The sequence below is a fragment of the Balaenoptera physalus genome, assembly GCF_965194825.1.
Source record: "Balaenoptera physalus genome assembly, chromosome: 14".
NCBI classification, from domain to species: domain Eukaryota; kingdom Metazoa; phylum Chordata; class Mammalia; order Artiodactyla; family Balaenopteridae; genus Balaenoptera; species Balaenoptera physalus.
Genome location: NC_138893.1, coordinates 28569857 through 28594617, shown reverse-complemented (window position 1 = coordinate 28594617; position 24761 = coordinate 28569857). Strand labels below are relative to the sequence as shown.

Here is a 24761-nt window from a genome sequence, read left to right as displayed (position 1 = left end):
TTTCGTTTGTTGGAAGATTTTTAATCACAGTTTCAATTTCAGTGCTTGAGATTGGTCTTTTCATATTTTCTATTTCTTCCTGGTTCAGTCTCGGAAGGTTGTGCATTTCTCAGAATTTGTCCATTTCTTCCAGGTTGTCCATTTTATTGGCATATAGTTGCTTGTAGTAATCTCTCATGATCCTTTGTATTTCTGCAGTGTCAGTTGTTACTTCTCATTTTTCATTTCTAATTCTATTGATTTGAGTCTTCTCCCTTTTTTTCGTGATGAGTCTGGCTAATGGTTTATCAATTTTGTTTATCTTCTCAAAGAACTAGCTTTTAGTTTTATTGATCTTTGCTATAGTTTCCTTCATTTCTTTTCCATTTATTTCTGATGTGATCTTTATGATTTCTTTCCTTCTGCTAACTTTGGGGTTTCTTTGTTCTTCTTTCTCTAATTGCTTTAGGGGTAAGGTTAGGTTGTTTATTTGAGATGTTTCTTGTTTCTTAAGGTAGGATTGTATTGTTATAAACTTCCCTCTTAGAACTGCTTTTGCTGCATCCCACAGGTTTTGGGTCATAGTGTTTTCATTGTCATTTGTTTCTAGGTATTTTTTGATTTCCTCTTTGATTTCTTCAGTGATCTCTTGGTTATTAAGTAGTGTGTTGTTTAGCCTCCATGTGTTTGTATTTCTTACAAATTTTTTCCTGTAATTGATATCTAGTCTCATAGCATTGTTGTTGGAAAAGATACTTGATACGATTTCAATTTTCCTAAATTTACCCAGGCTTGATTTGCGACCCAAGATATGATCTATCCTGGAGAATGTTCCATGAGCACTTGGGAAGAATGTGTATTCTGTTGTTTTTGGATGGAATGTCCTATAAACATCAATTAAGTCCATCTTGTTTAATGTATCATTTAAAGCTTGTGTTTCCTTATTTATTTTCATTTTGGATGATCTGTCCATTGGTGAAAGTGGGGTGTTAAAGTCCCCTATATGATTGTGTTACTGTCGATTTCCCCTTTTATGGCTGTTAGTATTTGCCTTATGTATTGAGGTGCTCCTATGTTGGGTGCATAAATATTTACAATTGTTATATCTTCTTCTTGGATTGCTCCCTTGATCATTATGTAGTGTCTTTCTTTGTCTCTTGTAATAGTCTTTGTTTTAAAGTCTATTTTGTGTGATATGAGACTTGCTACTCCAGCTTTCTTTTGATTTCCATTTGCATGGAATATCTTTTTCCATCCCCTCACTTTCAGTCTGTATGTGTCCCTAGGTCTGAAGTGGGTCTCTTGTAGACAGCATGTATACAGGTCTTGTTTTTGTATCCATTCAGCCAGTCTATGTCTTTTGGTTGGAGCATTAAATCCATTTCCATTTAAGGTAATTATCGATATGTATGTTCCTATTCCCAGTTTCTTAATTGTTTTGGGTTTGTTATTGTAGGTCTTTCCTTCTCTTGTGTTTCCTGCCTAGAAAAGTTCCTTTAGCATTTGTTGTAAAGCTGGTTTGGTGGTACTGCATTCTCTTAGCTTTTGCTTGTCTGTAAAAGTTTTAATTTCTCCATCAAATCTGAATGAGATCCTTGCTGGGTAGAGTAATCTTGGTTGTAGGTTTTTCTCTTTCATCATCACTTTAAATATGTCCTGCCACTCCCTTCTGGCTTGCAGAGTTTCTGCTGAAAGATCAGCTGTTAACCTTATGGGGATTCCCTTGTGTGTTGTTTTTTTTCCCTTGCTGCTTTTAATATTTTTTCTTTGTATTTAATTTTTGATAGTTTGATTAATATGTGTCTTGGCATGTTTATCCTTGGATTTATCCTGTATGGGACTCTGTGTGCTTCCTGGACTTGATTAACTATTTCCTTTCCCATATTAGGGAAGCTTTCAACTGGAATCTCTTCAATATTTTCTCAGCCCCCTTCTTTTCCTCTTCTTCTTCTGGGACCCCTATAATTTGAATGTTGGTGCGTTTAATGTTGTCTCAGAGGTCTCTGAGACTGTCCTCAATTCTTTTCATTCTTTTTTCTTTATTCTGCTCTGCAGTAGTTATTTCCACTATTTTATCTTCAGGTCACTTATCTGTTCTTCTGCCTCCGTTATTCTGCTATTGATCCCTTCTAGAGAATTTTTAATTTCATTTATTGTGTTGTTCACCACTCTGTTTGCTCTTTAGTTCTTCTAGGCCCTTGTTAAACGTTTCTTGTATTTTCTCCATTCTATTTCCACGATTTTGGATCATCTTTACTATGATTATTCTGAATTCTTTTTCATGTAGACTGCCTATTTCATCTTCATTTGTTTGGTCTGGTGAGTTTTTACCTTGCTCCTTCATCTGCTGTGTGTTTCTCTGTCTTCTCATTTTGCTTAACTTACTGTGTTTGGGGTCTCCTTTTCACAGGCTGCAGGTTCGTAGTTCCCGCTGTTTTTGGTGTCTGTCCCCAGTGGCTAAGGTTGGTTCAGTGGTTTGTGTAGGCTTCCTGGTGGAGGGGACTAGTGCCTGTGGTCCGGTGGATGAGGCTGGATCTTGTCTTTCTGGTGGGCAGGTCCATGTCTGGTGGTGTGTTTTGGGGTGTCTGTGGCCTTTTTATGATTTTAGGCAGCCTCTCTGCTAATGGATGGGGTTGTGTTCCTGTCTTGCTAGTTGTTTGTCATAGGGTGTCCAGCACTGTAGCTTGCTGGTCATTGAGTGGAGCTGGGTCTTGGCGTTGAGATGGAGATCTCTGGGAGATTTTCGCCATTTGATATTACGTGGAGCTGGGAGGTCTCTTGTGGACCAGTGTCCTGAACTTGGCTCTCCAACCTCAGAGGCACAGCCCTGGTGCCTGGCTGGAGCACCAAGAGCCTGTCATCCACATGGCCAGCCCGCAGTCCCCAGGACTGTCGCGGCTTTGGCCGCTGGGGCCCCTCCAGAGCCGGCAGCCTCAGTGAGGCCGCCCTCCCCTCAGGCTCCGGGGCAGTTCAGTGACGGCGGAGGGAACTGAGACAAGATTTTTCGTCTCTTATTGATTTCATTCTTTTGCTTTCACTGTTGAAGAGTGAAAGCAGGCCTTCCAAGACCTTCGTGGCCTGTTCCTGGTTCACACCCTTGTGGTCCACGTGCATGGCAGCCCAGGAACTGTGCTTCTCCAGCATCGTATTCACCCCCAGTGTGCCAACCCACATCCTTGGGCCCTGCCAATCCTACCTCTTCCTTAGACGTGGCCAACTCCGACTGAGCCTTTCCATTTTGGCTGAGATGTGACGTCCTCCAGGAAGCCTTCACTGGGCACTGCCTGGTCCTGTCTCTCCAAGCCCAGGACAGGTGTCTGTGGCCTCCGTGTAATCATCCAGCGTTGGGTTGTCATGGTCCGTTCACACATCTGTACCTCATGTGCAGGGCGCAGATGGTGGAGGTCCAGAGGTGAGTAAATTTCCATCCACCCTCCACCCATTACCTCCCCTGATAATGAATATCCTTTTGCATACAACGTGGAATACAGTAGCTATTTTCCTTAAAATAAATCCCTGATGTAAAATTGCTGATCAATAGGTATAAATATGTTTAATAGTCTTAATATTCATTGTTGAACTGCTTTACCAAAAAGTGCCTAATTTCCATTCTTCCAATGTATGTCGGAGTCCGCCTATTATCCTGAAACCTCATCAGCACTGAATTAGGAGTCTTTTTAATCTTTGCTGATCTGATAAATGAAACAAGCCCCTCATTTGAGTATGCATTCAAGCACAAATCAATTTGAATATTTCCCTATATATTCATTAATCATTTGTACTTTCTTTGTGATTGTCCTAAGTCAAGTTTTATTTCAGTGTGAATAGTTTCTTGATTTGCAAAGTTCTTTATATATTGACTATATTTATGCTGACAATACTTTCTTCCAGTGTATATTCCGCTCTTTGCCCTTGATCTTTATATTTTAATATCCGTAAGCTTTAAATTGTTAATTAAATATTGCACTCATATCCTTTAGAGTTGTTTTTTTTTCCCTTTAACTTTATGTTGAGGAAGGACATACATAAAATCTAAGAGGATTGCATCCCATGTAGGTTGCAAAAGATTGCATTTTAAAAGGTTGTTAGTTGAATTTTAGCAACCAGAAACATTGTATTAAGATATTGCTTCTATGTGGAATCATAAAAGATATAAATGAACTTACATACAAAACAGAAACAGGCCCACAGACATAGAAAACAAATTTATGGTTACCAAAGGGGATAGCGGGAGGGGGGCAGTTAATTAGGAGTTTGGGCTTAACATATACACACTACTATACATAAAGTAGATAACCAACAAAGACCTATTGTATAGCACAAGGAACTATACTCAATATTTTGTAATAACCTATAGGGGAACAGAATCTGAAAATGAATAGATATATATGTATAACTGAATTACTTTGCTATACACCTGAAACTAACATAACATTGTAAATCAATTATACTTCAAAAAAAAAAGAAAGTTAAAGAAAGAAAATTAAAAAGAAAAAAATCCTTAAAAAAAAAAAAGAATGTAAGACATCAATTCAAAAGGAATTCTTTGATGCGTTGCTCTGTCAACGGAAGTATCCTCCATGAGTCCTCTTCTGACTTTTGCCCACCACATACAATAAATCTGTATATTCTCGTACCTTAGTAGCTTTAGTTTAAAAAAAATATTTCTTCAACCTACTATAGGCTGGGATTTGTTAGAATAGGACATTCTACTCCACTAAGCTGAGGTTACTAAACGTTTGCTGGAGAGTTATTTTCTCTGTGTTGGAACATTTTACCTTCTTCTCCCAGCATTTCATAACAGTGATGCTTTTCCAGGAACTTAAAAATCTTAGGAGGGAGGAAATAAGGGGAACAGAAATAGGATATTAGTAGACAAACGACTCAAGCTAATGGGTCCTTCTCATACAAATATGCTTCAATAACATCCCTCTTCTAAACAGAACTGTCTCTGTCTCCAGTGCTCGCTCGCACCCCACTCATAGCATCTCTCCTCCAAGAGCTGTCTTGATTTGCTGGGTCTACTTCCTCGTCCTTCACTCCCGCCCTCACCTGCTGCAGTGGGACTCCTGTCTCCACTCCCAGCTTATCAAGGTGAGCGACTATCCCCAGGTGTCTGAGGACGCCTCCCTTCCTCTTCTTGCAAGAGGCACTGCCTGGGTCCAAGTTTCCTTCCCACCTCCCAGCTGCCCCTTCTCCTTCTTCTCTGTGGGATCCCCCTCCTCTTCTCCACCTCAGCACGTTGGGGATACAGAGGGATACAAGGGCTTGGTCCTTGTCCTGCTTTTCTTCCATATCTTCCCTCTTTAGGTGACTCAATCTAGACTCTAAGTTATGTTCTTTGATGCCCAGCCTGAATCCCAGACTTATATCCGATTGCCTTTTTGACATCTCCACTTGAATCTCTAGCAGACATTGTAGAGTTCATACAGACAAGAGAAGAACCCCTTGATATCAGTATCCCCTCACCCCATTATCCCCTGTCATGGGCTGAATAAAGCCCCCTCCCCAAGATGTCCATGTCTTGATTTCTGGAACCTATGAATGTGTTGCTTAACCTGACAAAGGGACTTTGTTAATGGGATTAAATTAAGCAACATGAGACAAGATATTATCCTGGATTATCTGGGTGGCCCAACGTAATCACAAAGGGTCCTTATGAGAGACAGGCTGGAGGGTCAGAGTCAGAGAGAGAGATTAGAAGATGATATTCTTCTGGCTTTGAAGACGGAGGAAGGGGCCAAGAGCCAAGGAACACAGGCAGCCTCTGGAAGCTGGAAAAGGCAAGGCAAGGATTCTCTCCTACAGCCTCCAGGATTTTAAGATCATAAATTTGCATTGTTTTAAGCCACTAAGTTTATGATAATTTGTTCCAGCTGCAATAGGAAACGTATACATCCACACCACTGAAACCAAACCAAACCAAACGCTGCTCCCTCCTTCCCTCCTCTGCTACCGCCTCCAGATTCCAAAAAGCTTAGGTGTCAGCCTTTCGTTAATTTTGTCTCACATGTTGCACATCTAATAGGTCATCAGCTGACACGCTGAAAGCAAAACAGGTCAATCGTGTTAGAACTGCCTCCTATACAGTCAGACAGCTATTCCGCGGCCCAGGTGAAAACGGCTGAGGTTGGAACTAAGAAAATAGTAGTAGGACTAAGATGGAGGGAAAAGAACATAAAAATTACTTAAGATGTAAAATCCACAGGACTTTGGGAAAGGATGGGGTGAGAGGGCCGAGTGGGTGGGTGGGGGGTACTGGGATGACCAGTGGAGACAGAGAAACGGGCGAGGAAGCCTGTGGGGCAAAGACGTGGAGCCTGGATTCTTCCTGCTGCATCTGAGGTGTGCGTGGACATCATGTGGGCAGAGACCTCCAACATCCCATTGAAGGTGCCGGGGGGGCTGAGCTTTCGGGCCAGACGTGGGCCAGGCATGTGATTTGGGCTTCACCAGCAAAGAGGTGGGCGTTCAAAATCATGCCAGAGGACGGGTCCCCAGGGACAGGGTGTGGGATGAGAAGGATACAGCCAAGGGCAGACCCCAGGGCTCCCTCCTTTGGGACCTGGGAAAGGGAGAGGCAGATGAGGAGGAGGCAGGAAAGAAGCCCCGAGGGTGACCAGAGGGCACTAGGAGAGCCCTGGGGTCATGGAGTGAGGTGAGGAGAAGTTCTGAAGAAGGAGAAACAGGGCCGGTGCCAAACGCAGCCGAGTTCACAAAGGTCGGCACCAGGAAAGGTCACGGGGCATCATGTGAACGGAAGTAGCAGAGATCCAGGCTGACGGCGCGGTGGAGGCGGATGAGAAGGGATGGAGAGAGATGGAGGAGACCACGTGAAGAGGCGCTGCGGGGCCCACGTGTTTCAGGTGGGCGGGGAGAAAGGCATAGTTTCAAGGCTGGTATATTTCACGTGCTGCATTAGGAGTTGGGAAGGAGGGAGAGGGTGGAGACGCAGGAGACAGACTCTTTACACAGGAAACCCTAGAACAATGAAGCCTGGCCCTCCAGGAGCCCCAAAAGTCCAGCAGAAAGGAGAACAGTCTGTAATTATTGAACACTTGTGAGTCAAGTGTTTCTAACCAGGGGCTCCCCTCACTAGCATATTGTAAGGTGACCCTGCCTGTATTAGAACTGCATTTATTCTGCAGTAAAGTGGTATTTGATTTAGGACCACAGATAAAGAGGTAAGTGGCAACTGTATTTATACATTGCTCTTGGTGTTTTATGATCCTTCTTATACACAATTCTATCCCCAAAGGTTCTATAAAGAAATGAGAAGAGATTAAGCAAGGGGCCACATATCATTGTTATCTTTGTAGGTGCAAGATGAGAAAATAAACACACACCTATTTGACTGTAAAGAAGGTGTAAGCCAGCGGTAGCTAGCCCTCCTGAGAAAAGCCATGAAGGGTCTGATAACCCACAGCAGGCTGAATACAGACATTCCCCAGCTAGCCAGCACCTAACACCCTTCCTACCCAAGGAAAACCACTAGTCACAAGCTCAAGCATGTCACAGAAAAAAGGCTGGAAGGAAGTACACTGACGTGGGATGAGATTATGTGCCGTTGCTCTTTTTTTTCTTTTTTCTTTTCCATGTTTTCTAGGTTTTATGTTATTATCAGGAGTTGCATTTGTAGCAAGAAAAAATAATAGCCGTTACGATAAGATGCACGTCAACAGAAACTCAAAACTGTTCTTTAATCAGACGTTAAGTGGTTGTGCGATTTTGATTTGTTTGAAAGCTAGTTAAATTGCTGCTGCCAGCTCCAAATACACAAAGGCAGATGTCACTCTGCAGCGGGGACGATCTGTACAAACACCTGCACGTACAAAGGAAGAACACACTCCTGCTTCTCTTGACTCTCACACGACTGGACACTCAGCACTTCTGACACCAGGTGTGCAGGGTTTTCCCCCCACCAAGCGATTCTCTGTGACACCAGCTGGGTGACCTACAGTTCAATTCAGCTCTGACAGTAACCAGAGTTAGCTCAGACCCCTCAAGTGAAGGGCTCTGTCTCCCAAGGCTGCCCCCCACCAAGATGCCAATCACAGGTCGAAGGTCCCCACGTTACCTATAACCTCTGTCCAACTCAGCTACAAATCGGAGGTTCCCACAACCCCCCACCCTTGGATATATTTGCTGGTACAGCTCACAGAACTCAGGGAAACACTTACTTACATCTACCAGTTTATTTTATAATAAAGGATATGATAAAGGATACAGACGAACAGCCAGATGAAGAGACATGTAAGGTGAGGTGCGTAGGGGCTCTGAGTGCAGGGGTTCCTGTCCCTGGGGAGTTGAGATGTGCACCTCCCCCGCCAGGATGTGGATGGGTTCACCAACCTGGCAGCTCTTTGGACCGCCTACTATTGGGATTTTTTTTTTAATTAATTAATTTATTTGTTTTTATTTTGGGCTGTGTTGGGTCTTTGTTGCTGTGCGCGGGCTTTCTCTAGTTGCAGCGAGCGGGGACTACTCTTTGTTGTGGTGAGCGGGCTTCTCATTGTCGTGGCTTCTCTTGTTGCAGAGCACGGGCTCTAGGCGCGCGGGCTTCAGTAGTTGTGGCATGCGGGCTCAGTAGTTGTGGCTCACGGGCTTAGTTGCTCCACAGCATGCGGGATCCTCTCGGGCCAGGGATCAAACCCGTGTCCCCTGCATTGGCAGGCAGACTTCCCAACCACTGCACCACCAGGGAAGCCCTACTATTGGGATTTTTATGGAGGTTTCATCACGTAGTACGATCAGTCATTAACTCCATTTCTAGCCCCTCTTCCCTCTCCAGGGAACGAAGGTGGGGCTGAAAATTCCAAGCTTCTAATCACGGCCTGGTCCTTCCGGTGACCAGCCCCCATCCAGGAGCCCACCCAGAGTTGCCTCACTTAAAACAAAAGACACTGCTATCACCCAGGAAATCCCAAGGGATTTAGGAACTCTGCTTCAGGAACTGGAGCCAAAGGCCAAATAGTAGAACAAGAGATGTTCCTAGAACCTTATCACTTCAGAAATTACAAAGGTTTTAGGAGCCCCGTGTCAGGAACTGGGGAGGCAGAGATCAATATCAACATTTTCTGTTATGTCACAGCATGTAAACCACACGATCCAACATACAAACAGAGGCTTAGAAACCAGATCGAATTATATCATTTATAGTTCAACAGTATGACTCTTTTATTATCTTTTGAGTAGCTGGTCTTTGCCAAATAATGGGCTGAGTGCTGTGAAGGCTATGAAGGAAAATACGGTGCAGGTAGTATCAAAATTCAAGACACGCCTGGCCTGGCGGACACAGAAACACACTTGGTTATCCATGCTTCTGCTGGCCCGCTAGGATGCTGAGTCTTTAAAGCATCGATCTGTATTTTCCTCCATCTCTGAAAGGAAGGGGGAGGAGATCCAAGTGTGGTGGTAGGTCAGCCAGCTCTGCAAAACAGGAATAATTCCGCAAAGAGGGAGGGTTGATGATGCCAATGCTCACCGCAGGAAGTGACCAGGGATAGTCTGTCCACAGGTCACCGGGTGAGGGCTTCAGTGCCTAAAGGAAGTCCCTCAAATCACAGGTGCAGAAGCACGTGGGTGGGAAATCGAGGCCAGGCAGCCTGTGACTAAGGCTGGATGGACTTGGAGGAGAGGGCAGGAGTCGACAGGGAGCTGGAGCTGGGACGGGAAGGATCGGGGACGGTGTCCCTCCACAGGGCCACTGAGTCCAGGCCCGGCCACCACTGGTCGGTGGGTCCCAGGCCAGGGCGAGCCTGAGGAAGTCATCACCTCCAGGGAGGGACACAAGAACAGCACAAACGCGGTCATTCAAAGGCAAGAGAAAAGACACCTGGAGGGAAACAGGACAAGCTCAAGATGCGAGAAGCATCTGATAAGGGCGTGGTGACCCAGCCCGGGGCAGGGGCGAGTCCAGGGGCTCGGGGTCGGCCCACGTGGCTCTGAGCCCAGGCCCTGCACACACTGGCTTCTTGACCTTCCTCAAGAAGTTATGTAAACTTCCCGCATGAGTGTGTCCTCATCTGCGAGACGGGATTGAATGGCCCCACTGGGCTATGGGGCATCGAAGGGCCAAGGCCTGTGGACGCGTAGAGCAATGTTCAGCTCAGATCACGCTCGATAAACGTTGTAACATTCATCCACCTCCTTCTCCAGCCTCATCGTCCATTACTGCTCCCCTCGCACTTTCTGCCCTGGGTTTCATTTGAAGGAAAGGGCTCTATTGTTTTAAGAAATGTTTAAAAACAACTGGTTTACATGAAAAATAATGGATAAGGAGGAGGCAGGGATGCAGGTGAGGCAGGGATGCAGTGAGGCAGGGATGCAGGTGAGACAGGGATGCAGTTGAGGCAGGGACGCAGGTGAGAGAGGGATGCAAGGAGGCAGGGATGCAAGGAGGCAGGGACGCAGGTGAGAGAGGGATGCAGATGAGGGGAACAAACGGGAGGAGGCGATGGCTGACCTGCATGTTGGCAGGATGTGGCCAAACCAAGGGGGCAGCGGAGAGTGTGGTGTGTGCAAGGGCAGCTCAGGGGACATCCCCAGTTCGGGGTCAGGCAGGCAGGGAAGTGAGAGCCGGGGCTGGCGTGCGAGGGGCTCAGGCAGGCTGATGGCAGTGCTGGGGTTTAGGTTTCACCCTGAGAGGGAGGAGGCATCACTGTGGGAGGATGAAGAACACATCTGCGATTCAGAAGCAGAGAATGCCTGCAGACTGTGGCCGAGCTCCCAGGGAGAGATGATGGGGCTAGACCGGGTGAGTGGCAGTGGAGACAAGAGAGGGAATCAAGAGATATGCCGAAGACGGCACCAGCAGGACCCGGTGCACGGAGGAAAGGCACGGGCCGATTCGGCTGACTCGTGGGCATCCGGCTTGGACCACGGGTTGATGGAGATGCCGGAGCCCGAGATGGGGGCCCCAGGGATAAAGGTGGGGTAAGGAGAGCAAAACCGCGAGCTCAGTTTTGGATTTACAGAGTCTGAGTGCCTGTGGGACAGCTGAGCATGGACAATCTGGTTTCCAGAGATTTCTGGACTGTTCTGGAACTCCAGAGAAATGGGAGCCGGAGACACAGGTCTGTGTGTCATGTGGACAAGTGTAGAAAGGGAGGAGACTGCAGCCGAGGAATACCCTGCAGAGCACCAGCCTCGAGGAGCCTTGGGAGGGTCTAGGGAGACATCAGATCACAGAGGAGGGAGAGAACCCCAGGGTGGGGCATCGCCCAGGCCCAGGGAAGGGGCCCTTCCGGGGGTGGTGGCCATGGGAGCATCCGCCCTGGGACAGGCAAGAGCGGGCGTTGTCTGCAGAGAATCTAAGACAATTCAAACTGACCAGAACCACTCTGCTTCTTATTATGGCCGTGCGTGGCAATTCCAGGCAGTGTCGGTGATAAAACTTCCCGGCGCCCAGCAAACCTCTCCCACAGCCCTTCGCCCCGGCCTCCCATTAGCCACTGCATTTACTAACACACTTCCCAGCACTCTTTAAACAAATACCCTCTTGGTGTATTTAATGTGGAGATCTTCTTCAAAGTGCCTGACTTCCTTTTCTGGACTATGAGAAATGCATAGCCCACTGTTTTATTCTTTGCCTTGGCTATTAGAACGCTACAGGAATTTTTGGCTGGTTTGCTGGTCTGCAAGGACAAAGTTAGCTACACAAAAGATGCTCCTCCAAAGCATACCTGTTAAAAAGGCATTCAGATGGTTTTATTTGTATGAATTCAATTTTCGTTCTTTTTCAGGAGTCCACGTGGTATGTAAAAGGAGATCCTTCAAAATTCTTGCTACCACGGTATTTTAAGTTATAATCTGAAAGTTTAAGATATAAGCCCCAAAATATATAGAACATTCCAGAAATTAACACAAGAACGTGGAATTTACTCTCTAGAATAGGAATCTGTGTGGCATTATGCTTAAATATCGATGTCACTACTTCTTCCAGTCAATAGCTCATTTCAAAAACCTGTAGTTATCTGCTTGGTAAAGAGTCACAAAAAATAGAAACTCCTTTTCTCCCTCAAAAATCTTAACTTGGTTTCTGAGGGCAAATGTGAAATTTCACTGGCACTCATTCTGCCCTTCTACATTTTTCCCCCTTTTCTTTTATAAAGAGGATTTGCTTCAGAGGCCATGCAGACAAATGAATTATTCATAGACAAAGAGATAAAATAGAAGGTTTCCAGGACTAAAATATTTAGGCCTCAGGTTTTATGAGTTTGATCACATTGACTAAGTGGGCACCTTGGGAGCTGAAATAAACCAAAATTAAGGTGTAATAACTGTGTCTACATTTTTTTAAAATTTTTTTTTGTGGGGAGTAGAGGAGAAACAATCCCAGCAACAATGTCAGTTGAAAGACTAACTTGATGCCGAACTAATTCAAACAGCATTACTTGCACACATAATTTAACAATGTTTTTTTAGCTAGAGGTAGGACAGGAAAACTACAGAGATAGAAGTTGCATAGGAAAAATATCACTTTCCGTGAATCTGTGCTATTACGTCCTATAGAGAGGGCATGGGTAGATACAGCCTTTCCTGTAAGACATAATGTAACAATGAAGCTCTGTTGAAAAGTTCATCAACAGGATCGGCAGGCCACCTCTCACTGCATTTGCAAAATCTGTCTTTGGATTTCCAACCATCCGTCTTCTGGACCAATGGGGCTGTCCAGCCCAATGGGTAACTCAGAGCTTCTGTTCACCGGGAACAGACACCATGTTTCTAAGATAATGGCTGTGGGGTGTGACACGTGCTTTTCAGAAGTTAGTTTAAAGCATACAGTATCTATTTCGCTCTGTATTTTCTCTATGAGGAAACAAAGGTCATCTGAAAAGGACGAAATACAATAGAATTCTTCCCCGTGGATCTAAGGAGGGATGTGGCGTGTGGCTGCAACTTTTTCGTCTCCGTGCCGGGCTCCTGAAACCTTGTGAGGTTGAAGAGGACCATTCACTTCATTTGGAACTGTCTGATCACGTATTCGTGATTTTCTTTTTTTTAAATCTTTTTTTTAATTGAAGTATAGTTGATTTACAATGTTGTGTTAATTTGCTGCTGTACACATATATACATTCGTTTGCATATTCTTTTCCATTACGGTTTACCCCAGGAGATTGCATGTAGTTCCCTGTGCTCTACAGTAGGACCTTGTTGTTTATGCATTCTAAATGTAATAGTTTGCATCTACTAACCCCAAACTCCCAGTCCATCCCTCCCACGGATTTTCTAATGGCAATAAGGATCTGGTCCCTGTCTAAAGAAAGGCCAGCAGCTCCCCCCGAGGTGGGCAGGTGGGGGCTGTGTGGGAGGGGCACCGGGATTTTACCGAGGATTTTACACTCAGATGCTGGGTGTCCCTGCTGTCTGGTGCCTCCCACCCTGTGCTCCTCCTCCACCCTTCTAAGCCCAATTCAGGCAGCACGTCTCCAGAGCACCCGCCCCGCCTTCTGCCCCGAGCGGGCTCAGACCCCCGTGCCGGGCCTGTTCTGGCACGTGTCCACCCTGCCCGCTGGCACACACGCCGCCCAGCAGGGGGCGTCCCATCTGCTCTGCAGGGACCAGCCCAAAGGCAGAGTCCTGGCTCAGCACCTCGCACTCAGACAAAGCCTGGGGTGTCCACTTCTAAGGACTCTGCACTAGCTGAAGAAGAGTTACACAAGTCACACACACCCTTTGTAAACACTCATTTGACGGCACAGCGGTGAACACTGTGGGTGCAGGTGATGGATGGTGGACGTCGGCCCCTAAGAGGAGAGAGAAACTGAGCTCTGTGATCTGAGCTTTCGTGGGCACGACGAGATGTTTGTGATTTAAACAGAGTTACTGATGTCAGGAAATCTCTGGGGTGAGTGTCAGAGGCCCCTAGGGGTCTGTCGAGTGTTGTGACATGGAGACAACCCACTCCCCATGGCTGGCTGGAGGGGCTTATGTCCTTGCTTGAGACATCAGAGCAACCCCACGGGGGCGCAGCTCCCTCTCCTGGGGCTGGGCTGACGCAGGCCCCAAGGCCAGACATCGGCCACCACCTGGAGGGAACTTTCGGAAGGATTTGACATCCTGGCGCTAAATGAGCTTTGGTTTTCTCACTATACTTGACATGGGGTCACGTTACTTTTCAACAGCAGGTGTGCACAATTAAGGGACCACAATTAGCATCCCCATGGCCCTGCCTCTCCACACCCGCTCTGAGCCTTTCCAGGGAACAGCCAGCACCCAACAAATGTCCTGAAGATGCTGTCCCAGGGAAAGGGCCAGAACTCTCCAGCCTCGGGGGCGGCCAATGGCAAAAGTCTAAAGATGCACTTATTTCCTAGGACCTGCGGGCTCCATACGGGCACGGAAGGAAGCACCATACTTTGCAGGAGGCCCGGGCGCCATATTTGTTTCCACCTTCACTGTGTGTCTTAGGAATCTCTCCTACTTCTCTGGGCCACGTACTGGGCCCAAAAGGCTGGACTTGGAGAGGGAGGTTGTAACACCATGGGCAGTAATTAGAGTGAATTTGGGGCTATTTCCTACACCAGTGCTTTTCAAATTTGAGTAAGCATCAGAATCACCTGGAGGGCTTGTTAAATCTCAGATTGCTGACCCCCAGCCCTAGAGTTTCTGACTCAGGAGGTCATGGGTGGGTCCTGAGAACTGGCATTTCCACTAGTTCCCAGGTGCTGCCGCTGCTGCTACTCTGGGGACCACTGTCCTGGATGCAGGTACCCACGTGGATACTGACTGAGTCCACATATCGATCCAGCCAGGCCCTGGAGGTGAAGTAACAACGACAAAAATCGTGCTGTCAATGGCGATTACAGGTAATGGAGGAGGTGGACATAAAATAAAGAGACACACAACTATAAATTATGAAATCTGCTGTAAAGGAAAAGAAAAGGGAGCAGGAGGAAAAAATAAGGGGTGGGCTGGCCTGTTTCAGACACAGCGGTCAACTGTCTTCTTTCGACATTTAGGCTGAGGCCCGAAGGCCCAGGAGAAGGCAGCCAGGCAGGCAGTAGCTGGAGGCAGAACTTTCCAGGCAGAGAACAGACCCTGAGATGGAAAGGACACATATTTGAGAACTGAGAGAAGAGCGGCTGGACCCCAGTAAGCGAGCAGCTGGCAGCAGGATACCAGCCTGGAAGGTCCTGGAAGGTCAGGATCTTCAATGTTATTTCACCAGCAATGAGCAGCCTCTGCTTTACTTGCTGCAGCTGCCGCTAGGTCACTGCTATGCCTCTATTTCAGAGCAAACGACCTTACTTTGTTGGTTTGCCGGGGCTTACGCCGAACTCTTTGGAACAAAATTTAGAGTGGCCTCAGAATGTCCTTCAGTCACTGATGAATGGATAAGCAAAATGTGCTGTACCCATGCAATGGAATATTACTCAGTCTTAAAAAAGGAATGGAATTCTGACCCACGCTGCAGCACGGTTGAACCTTGAAAACAGGCGGAGTGAAAAAAGCCAGACACGAAAGGCCACATAGTGTATGATTCCATTTAGAGGAAATGTCCAGAATAGGCAAATCCACAGAGACAGAAAGATGAGTGCTTGCCAGGGGGTGGGGGAGATGGACGATGGGAAACAGGAAGTGACTTTAATAGGTATGCGGTTTCTTTGGGGGGATGATGGAAATGTACTGGCATGAAATCGTGGTGATGAGTGTACAGCTTTGTGAAAATAGTAAAAACTGCTGACACTGTACACGTTACAAGGGTGAATTTTATGTGATGTGAATTATACATTGATCAGAAAAATCATAACTAGGAAGTAAAACTGTCTTCTAAAAAAATGTCATTCAGGAAATGGTGTCCTCCCATCTCTTAGAAACATGACTCTGTTCAAAACTGCAGCGTCTCTATCTGGGGCCACATCTCTTCCACCTGACAAGCTTGCGTGCATTGGGTCAAGGTTCAGTCTACTCTTTGGAAGACACGTAGAGGCCACGACAGGAAGTGGCTCAGTCCTGTCCCTCACTTGCCTGGGAGGCCCCGGCAAGCCCCTGGAAAAGTGGATATGTTTAAGGCCAGGGTAAACTGAGTCTGAACCCTGACTGGTACTCACTGTCTGTGTGGCCCGGGGCAAGCTGTGTAAGCCTTTCTGAATCGTGTCCTCATCTGTAAAATGGAGAAAGAACGCTTGCGAGATTACTATACGGGTTAGTGACAACACATGCGCAGAATAAAAAAGAGCAACAGATACGTAGTAAGTCGTGCGATTAATCGTCTTGTTGGTACGCTCTACGGTGTCTTGTTAGTTAGTGCATTTTATAAACGCCCTTTGGAATCCCTCATGGCACAGAAAGAGCTGGTGGGGGGAATACTTTGTAAAACACAGCATATTTTTTCAAATCCAATAATCATCTCCTGACATACATGTTTGGAATCTTAGACTGATTCCCCCCCATCCCCCTCCCATTACGTGCGTATGTCTGCCTGCTTCAATTCATGCTTGTAAAGCTCTGTTTCTGAAAAGTTGCATGCAAATCAGATTTTTACAATTCTGATAATATTTTCCCATTGTTCCACATTATATGCTCAGGGGTGATTTATCTTCATTTGTGATTCATTTTCAATTGGCAGCAGCTCCAAACACTTTAGTTTTAAGCCTCTCTTTTCCCCAGACTCTGTCAAGTTGTAAAAAAGTACTTTAAAATACCCTGGACATTTGAAGGAACCCCCATGCACCTATTCTGTAAAATACAACTTTTACTTCTAAGGCTTTTTCTACAAGCAGGGGATTGAGTTGTATTTCTGGTTCGGCAGTCAACACTGAACAGGCTTGCTTATTTTCCACTGAAATTCCCGAAAGACTTTCCAAATCAAGGCAAAATGATGCAACATTAAGTACAACGTAAGCAGTTCTGGCATAGCATGGGGGAGGGGGGGAGGGGGTCCCCCCTCCGTGAGATTGTATGAGCACAGCGGTCTGTAAATCACGAGCTTCCCCCTCATCGGTCCACAGTGGGTCCCCCACAAACCCTCGGACAACACGCTGAGCAAACCCCTTTAACGAAGACCCATTCAGCTTTACTGGAGTTGAAGTAGGTACAGAGGTTCTCTCTCTCGATTTTCCATATAAACAACAAACAAAGCGATGGCTGGTGTCCCAGGCTCCTCAGGGCCCCAAGATGCCTACATCTGGGCAGAAAGGAGGAGACGCAGTCAGACTCCCAGCTCCGGGCTTAGTCATGGTGAGAAACAGCGCTTGTTGGCTCCTTCTGATGCCTTGTTTTGACATCACAGAGTGCTGTGGACTTTTAGGATCTCAGGGAAGGGCACATTCCTTTCTCCACATTAAAGCTGTCCCCCGAAAGGGACGTGACCCAGCTGAGGCAGGGACACCGGGGCAAGGACAAGCAAGGCTGTGACACCGGGGCAAGGACAAGCAAGCCCAGGCGGTGGTCCCCCGTCCACCCGCGTGGGACTGGAGTGACTTCATCCTTTTGCTTTTCCCCTTAGACCCATTCATCCCGTCTGCAAGCGCAGAGCATCTGTGTGTGGTGACTGCAACACGTCGCGGGGAGGGGGCCAGGAGGACCGCGTCGCTGGACCAGCAGCTTTTCAGTGAGCAGCACCAAGGCTGCCATGTGTATGGGAGACCCCGGCGTGAGGGTCCCATCCCGAGGAGCTGATGCCACCGCCTATCAAATCCTCATCAGAAGTCTCGTGCCCAACTCGTAATCGTTTAAGCAGCATAGAAGTAAAATTGATAGTAATTATGGATTGCAATCTTGGGTGTGCAATTATAACCAGAGTGAACATTTACTGATTTCTTACTCTGTCCCAGGCACTGTGCCAAGCTCTCTTCATACATCAACTTATTTAATTCTCTTGGCTCCCTGTGAAGCAGAGACTAATGTTATCCTCAGCATGGACCAGTGGAGAGCAACTTTCTGTGTGTGTGCGGGGGGGAGGTCATTTAGGCCAAATGAAAACATTTATGGGATGCATTTTTCACTTTCAGGGTAAATATATTTTTATTGACTTCTTTTAGGGGGCATAAAAGTGGAACTTTGCTACAGATACCTGCTTTATGAATAGAATACTAACGAGAAAACATACTCTGCTTTTTAGACACTTGTGTGCAAATCTCTAGGCATTTGGGAGAAATAGCCGAATGGAAGCAGGTTATAACATCTTTTGCCCTAGAATTAGACCATGGGCTATTTTGCAGAGCTGGGAGGGCTTCTGACTGCCCTGAGATGGTACAGACAGGGATACCGGGTAATTTAAGACTCAGCCTCAGTGACTGTCCTCTACAAATAAGCTCTTTTAAATTCTAGAGTAAACTAGTTGAGAAGAGATTTGTAGCTTTATTAAAATCTGGTGAAAGGCACAGTACCAACTGGATCAGGCTGGGGGCAGAGGGTTTCTGTTGCTCAAATTCTAGTCATTTCCAGACTCCTACTCATGTTTGGGCAACTTTGTGATTAGAGCCCAAGGGTTCAGCCTTAAAACTGTGGCTCTGATGGTCTTAAGTTCTTAGAAATGCCGTAAGAGATATCTAAACGACTCATCAAGAATGTGATATACAGCTATGCGCATACCGTGAAGCCAACATTGGTAGAATTCACAACTGCCCGGCATGGTCTTTGTCTTCCTTCAGCTTACACAAAGTCCTGGGAGATAAGACAAATAGGGAAAGACAGCTGGAGAGCACACCGGGGTCTTCACCAGGCTGTGTACCAGCTGTATTTGAATGGTAAGTGCAGACAGCATGGAAGAGGGGGGAGGGTACAGATGGTGAAGAAGCACAACTCCTATAGAGGCAGAGAAAAGAGGGGCCACGAGGAACCCACACGTGTGGGAATGGGCCCAGGGTTTTCTGGAAAACTTGGGCTGACTGTGTACTGCGGAATCATGGTAAATACAGTGGAAAGTTGGGACTGGATAAACCAGTTCATAGGGACCCAATGCTGTTCCTTCAGCAGGAAGGGGTCACTGAACATTTCATTCAATTGGTGTTTATTGGCATCTATTAATTTACAGGTCTGGGGCTGGGGATTCAAAGGGAAGACATTGTATGTCAGATCCCATGTAGTTCATACTCTGTGAGTATGAGCCGGCCTATTAATAGACGTAATAAAATACATGTGCTATGATAAAGATGTACGGATCAAAAGAAGAGGAAACATCCTATCTGAGTTGGGACAGGGGTAGGGGGACTGCAGATTAAACAGGAAACACTTTTGAAGGTTACATCGGAGTTGTACATTAAAAAAGAATAAGTGGATGCTAATTCACCAGGCAAAGGTGATGACTGCATTCTAGACGAGAGAGCTGTATGAGCAGAGACATGGAGGTGCCAATGTCCAGGCATGTTTGAAAATGAAGGGTAATTCCATTTAAATGAAACCGAGTGTATGTGATCTGAACGGGGGTGGCCCTGAGGTGGAAGAGGATGGCGAGCAGCAACACAGATGAACAGGGAGCCTGGAGTCATGACACTTAGGGACTTACGAGCTCTCCTACGGAACCAGGATTCCCCTTCCCAGAACAGGGGGACCATGAGAGGTGAGTGCATCACAGTGACGCGCTGTGCTTGAGAATGAACACTCAGCTGGCAGGGAGAAGACAGAGGGAGGGCCATGGCAAGCCTCAGATTCTAGTCTGGCTTCCTTATAAGATAAATCAGTAGTAGGAAATTTCTGGAAGGTTGTCTAGCAGACTGTTGAAAACCCAGGTGTGCAGGAGGCAAATCTGGAACAGGGCAAGGAAGAGGAAGGACACACTCAAGAGAGACTCTGAAGGAAGAAATGTGAGCACTGAGACCAGATCTAGAAAGTGAAAAAAAAGTTCCTGCCAGCCTGAGAAGAAGGGATTGCAGGTGGGAATGAAAGCCCATTAAGCGGAGCTGGGGGAGACTAGGAAATCATGTTTGGAGGGCCTGGCTTTGGGAGGCTAATGGGACATCCCTGAATGACTGGGCAGTGAATGGTAGGTCAGGACTGGGTATTTATTTTGGAATCGCTGGCATTGGGAGACAGGTCCCAGAGAAAGCCTACGAATTAAGACCCCAGGGCTGAGAACTGAGTGCCTTGGCATCCATCCACATGTAGAGGCCCAAGGAGAAAGAGAAGCAAGTAAAGAGAATTAGTAGTGGGACAGGCTGGGGACACTGGGGAAAAGATCACTGTGGAAGACAGTACAGGGTACCCTCAAGGAGAGGGTGACAACAGGGACAGAAGGAGAGAGTGGATTGAGAAAAAAGTATTGGATTTGACAAGAAAATGGTCCACCCTTTGGGACCTCTGAAGGGGGGGGGGAGGTATGAGAGGAAAACGGATGGAGAAGAGGGAGGGCAGCAGAGCCTACAGGCATGCAGAGTTTGGCTATAAGATAAGAAAAGTTTGGGGATGGATGGATGGATATGGATTTTTCTTTAACAGTGGAGGTATCAGAGCATATGTAGAAGTCAAATGGAAGGAATAAATGGAGAAGGACCTAGGAAAGATGGTAAAAACAAAGAAAATAAATAAGGACACAGAATCCTGGAGCTCTGGAAGAGAAAGGGATAAATAGGAACTAATATACAGGCAAAAAAATGGCCCCAGGGACAAAATGATAGCCCTCTTTCTCAGAAATTGAGAAAAGGATGAAAAGACATCTACAGGGATGGTGATCTATTCATGCAAAGGTAAGAGGAGTTGCTTAACTCTCCATTTTATTTTGAACCTGTTATAAAACATCTCAGATTTAATTGTTCTATCCTCAAGGAAATGCCTACAGACGACCCAAGGTAAACTCTACTAATAGCCAAGCCATCCACGCAGGTACATATTTAAGCTCTTATTTTTCTAAAGCAAAGAAGAAATGCCACTTGATATTTAAATGAAAATAGTTTAAAAATTGTATAAAATCATTTCTCTTTGGAAAATAATGCCAATTATCCTTTAAAAGATCTGAAAGTGGTTCCTCAGAAAACCCTTTCTGGGTCAAACCTCAAACCATTGATCTCAAATCAACTTCACTGTATCTTGAGTCAGAATGCCAGGAAGTTTAAAGGGAATCAAGTGCCTGCTTTATTTATGCATTACCACCTTTGGAGATGGTTTTAAAAGATCACTGTATACAATACTCGGGATTACAATACTCTTCTCACCCTTTTTCCTAGACAAAATAGCCTGGATTCCACTCAAGTACAGTGTCAACAAAACCAGCAGTGAGAAAAATTTCACAGCAACTGAGATGCTAAGCAAATTTCGCTCACGTATCACAGTAGTAGTAGGAACTTGGAAGCCCTAATCCACTCAACTATTACCGTCAGATATTAGGAGAGAGCTTGCCATCAGTGACGCACAGGCAATCCCAACGTCCGAATTGGTCCTGAGAAACTCATGTGCTCTCTGGCCCCAGTCATCAGGAACTGATGGCATTCCAGAGCCAAAGAAGAGAGTGAATCATTTACGACAAGGCTGGGCACCAACCTTGAGTATAAGTCACCAACCAAGAATTCTTTGCTCTTATCTAGTTTTTGGTACTAGTAAAAACATCAAGCATGAATAATGAGTGTGCGACACTAAAAATACTTCTCAAATCAGCATGGTGGCAACAAACAGATCATATGGTCAGCTCACAGAGGCCATAACTTCACCTCCCCTTCTGTCTAGCCATTCACTAAAACTCCGAGGAATAAAAACAAAGCCTGTTTCCTGAGCCTTCACTGTGACCCAACGACTCAGGGACAGGCTTTTTGAGCTTTGTAATTTCTTCAAACCAAAGACTTGAGAATCAGAAGGGTCTCTGAGGGCCACGAAGGCAGCGGGCCCTGGCGGAGGATTGCAGGAGAAAGCATCTAGACGTGGGTTCAAGTCCCATGCCCTACCCACCTCACCACTGAAATTACTTTGTATTTCACTCTGAGTCATGGCTCCTACACATGTTATTTTTATTTTTATTCTTATACAGTGTTTAAAGGTTACTCTCCATTTACAGTTATTACAAAATATTGGCTCTGTTTCCCATGTTGTAGAATACATCCTTGAGCCTGTCTTACACCCAACAGTTTGTACCTCCCGCTCTCCCACCCCCAGTTTGCCTCTCCCACTGGTAACCACTAGTTCTCTATATTTGTGAGTCTGCTTCATTTTTGTTATATTCACTAGTTTGTTGTATTTTTTAGATTCCGAACATAAGGGATATACAGTATTTATCTTTCTCTGTCTGACTTATTTCACTTTGCATGATACCTTCCAAGTCCATCTATGTGGCTGCAAATGGCAAAATTTCATTCTTTTTTTATGGCTGAGTAATATTCCATTGTATGTATGTACCACATCTTCTTTATCCATTCACCTGTTGATGGACACCTAGGTTGCTTCCATACCTTGGCTATTGTAAATAATGCTGCTGTGAACATTGGGGTGCATATATCTTTTTGAATTAGTGTTTTTCACATATTCTTTTTAGAATAAGGCCTAATCTATGTGCCAGCTTTTCATCTAGGCACTGGGACTCAGAAATGAACAAAACCAGCAAAATTCCCCACGCGACAGCACTTAGCACAGAGGCCAGCACATCATAAATGATCATTTCTGTCTTTCCTTCTGCCTCTGACTCTGAACCAGGACACACAAATGCTACTACGCCATTACTGGGCCCTCCCCCGAGGCAGCTCACTTTTGTTTGTAGAGCTGTAATCACACGTGCACCCCTCGATTTCTCTGCTTATACTTTGTATTTTCCACTCGCTGGTCGATTGCAACCCTCGGTGGCCAATCAGAAGACATCTCTGCCCTCTGACAGGCTCGTCAACATGTAAAGACATTTCAGTATTTTTGACCATTATCGAGGGTGTATCACAAGCGAGGCACTGTTCTAAGTGCTTCTCAGCTATTTACTTATTTCATTCCTGGAACCACCCATTGGGTCCAATTACTACCCCTAGTTGACAGTTTGAGGAAACAGAGGCACAGAGCAGTTAAGTACTCTGCCTGAGACCACACAGCTTGTGTTTCTCCTAAGTCTTGCCTCCTACAGGTGAAAACGTTCCCGTTCTTTCTTTCTAATTGGCTCTGGAAGAGATTTTCTTCCTCTGTAATCAATTTCCCCTCCTAGGGCTTCCCTGGTGGCGCAGTGGTTGAGAATCTGCCTGCCAAGGCAGGGGACACGGGTTCGAGCCCTGGTCTGGGAAGATCCCACATGACGCAGAGCAACTAGGCCCGTGAGCCACAACTACTGAGCCTGCGCGTCTGGAGCCTGTGCTCCGCAACAAGAGAGGCTGTGATAATGAGAGGCCCGCGCACCGCGATGAAGAGTGGCCCCCGCTTGCTGCAACTGGAGAAAAAGCCCTCGCACAGAAACGAAGACCCAACACAGCCAAAAATAAAAATAAATAAAATAAAGAATTACAAAAAAAAAAAAGAGTAAAATATTTAAAAAAAAAAAAAATTTCCCCTCCTAATATCTAGCCACTCCTGACAGTTAATGGAGTCAAATCAAACCCTACTCCCCACCACCTCTAGAGGGGTGTATTTAAGTTTGCGGGCTGGGGGGAAACGGAGGACTTACACACTTGTAGAAGGGCTTTGGAAAGCCAATGCCACAAGGAGCCCTTGCCTACAACGTAATTAAACTTCAGGAGCGCTAAATGCTTACATGGCTGAATTCACTTTCTTCCACTTGAATTCACTGAGCATTTTGTTTTGCGTCCGGGACATGTGGACCCACTGCTTTGACTGGTCACTATAGGGGCACATGTCATGGTCCCCCATTCAACTATAACTTCCTCAAAGGTAGGACTCTGCTTAGCACAGGGGCTTATGGCCTATAGACCACCAATAAATGTGGGCAGGAAGAACTAGAAAGGGGAGAATGAATGAGCAAAAATCTGGTGTGTGGCCAGATCCCACCTTCCACCAGGGCAGGGGCTCCCATCCACCTGGGGTGACAGAAGATGAACACACTGACCACGGGCTCTTCAAAGTTCCTGGATGAGGTTTCTTGTCCCGGGATAACTGCAGAGTGTATAAACACGGACCCAGGGACCCATTAAACCTAAAAACACTCCTCACAAGCTAACCCTCACCAGGGCCCGCCTTTACTTAAAGGAACCAGCATTTAGGAGATATGACCTGAGGGTAAACAGCTCTGCCTAAGACAGACCACTGGGGACAATGCAGGCTGACATTTTGTTCACATTTATTGGGAGGGATCCTGTGTGTGTGTGTGTGTGTGTGTGTGTGTGTATGTGTGTGGGGTAGGCAATTTCATCAAATGTCCAGTAATGAGGATTTTTAGAAAGGGAATATTTTGATGCTCTTTTATTGTATCATATGTGTTTCTCAAATGTTTAAAAAGAAGGTTTAATCCTTCAGGACTCTTACATTGATTGATTGATTGATTGATTGACCATTTCTTTTTTTTTTTTAATTGAAGTACAGTTGATTTACAATGTTTTGTTAGTTTCAGGTGTATGGCAAAGTGATTCAGTTATACATGTATATGTACACACATATATATATATTCAGTTATACATATATATGTATACATATTCTTTTTCAGATTCTTTTCCCATATAGGTTATTACAAAATATTGAGTATAGTTCCTTGTGCCATACACTAGGTTCTTGTTGGGAATCATATTTATTTTTTTATTATTTTTTTTTTAATAAAATAAATTTACTTATTTATTTATTTTTGGCTGCGTTGGATCTTCGTTGCTGCGCATGGGCTTTCTCTAGTTGTGGTGAGTGGGGGCTACTCTTCGTTGCGGTGCACAGGCTTCTCATTGCAGTGGCTTCTCCTGTTGTGGAGCACGGGTTCTAGGCATGCGGGCTTCAGTAGTCGT

The 24761-nt window shown here is 45.8% G+C and overlaps 1 protein-coding gene and 1 long non-coding RNA gene across 3 annotated transcripts in view; one reads left to right on the top strand and one right to left on the bottom strand.

Annotated features, from left to right (window-relative positions):
* ADAM12 (ADAM metallopeptidase domain 12) overlaps nucleotides 1-24761 on the bottom strand; it is a 383219-nt gene that overhangs the window by 212784 nt on the left and 145674 nt on the right. The window lies entirely within an intron of this gene.
* Nucleotides 8666-23022, top strand: LOC309642157. 2 transcript variants are annotated; one of them, XR_014253008.1, is made up of 4 exons: nucleotides 8666-10309; nucleotides 10393-17013; nucleotides 17432-18674; nucleotides 21087-23022. It is a non-coding gene; the product is annotated as an uncharacterized lncRNA (long non-coding RNA). The 2 variants fall into 2 exon arrangements; XR_014253009.1 differs by having other exon boundaries at nucleotides 10393-17163.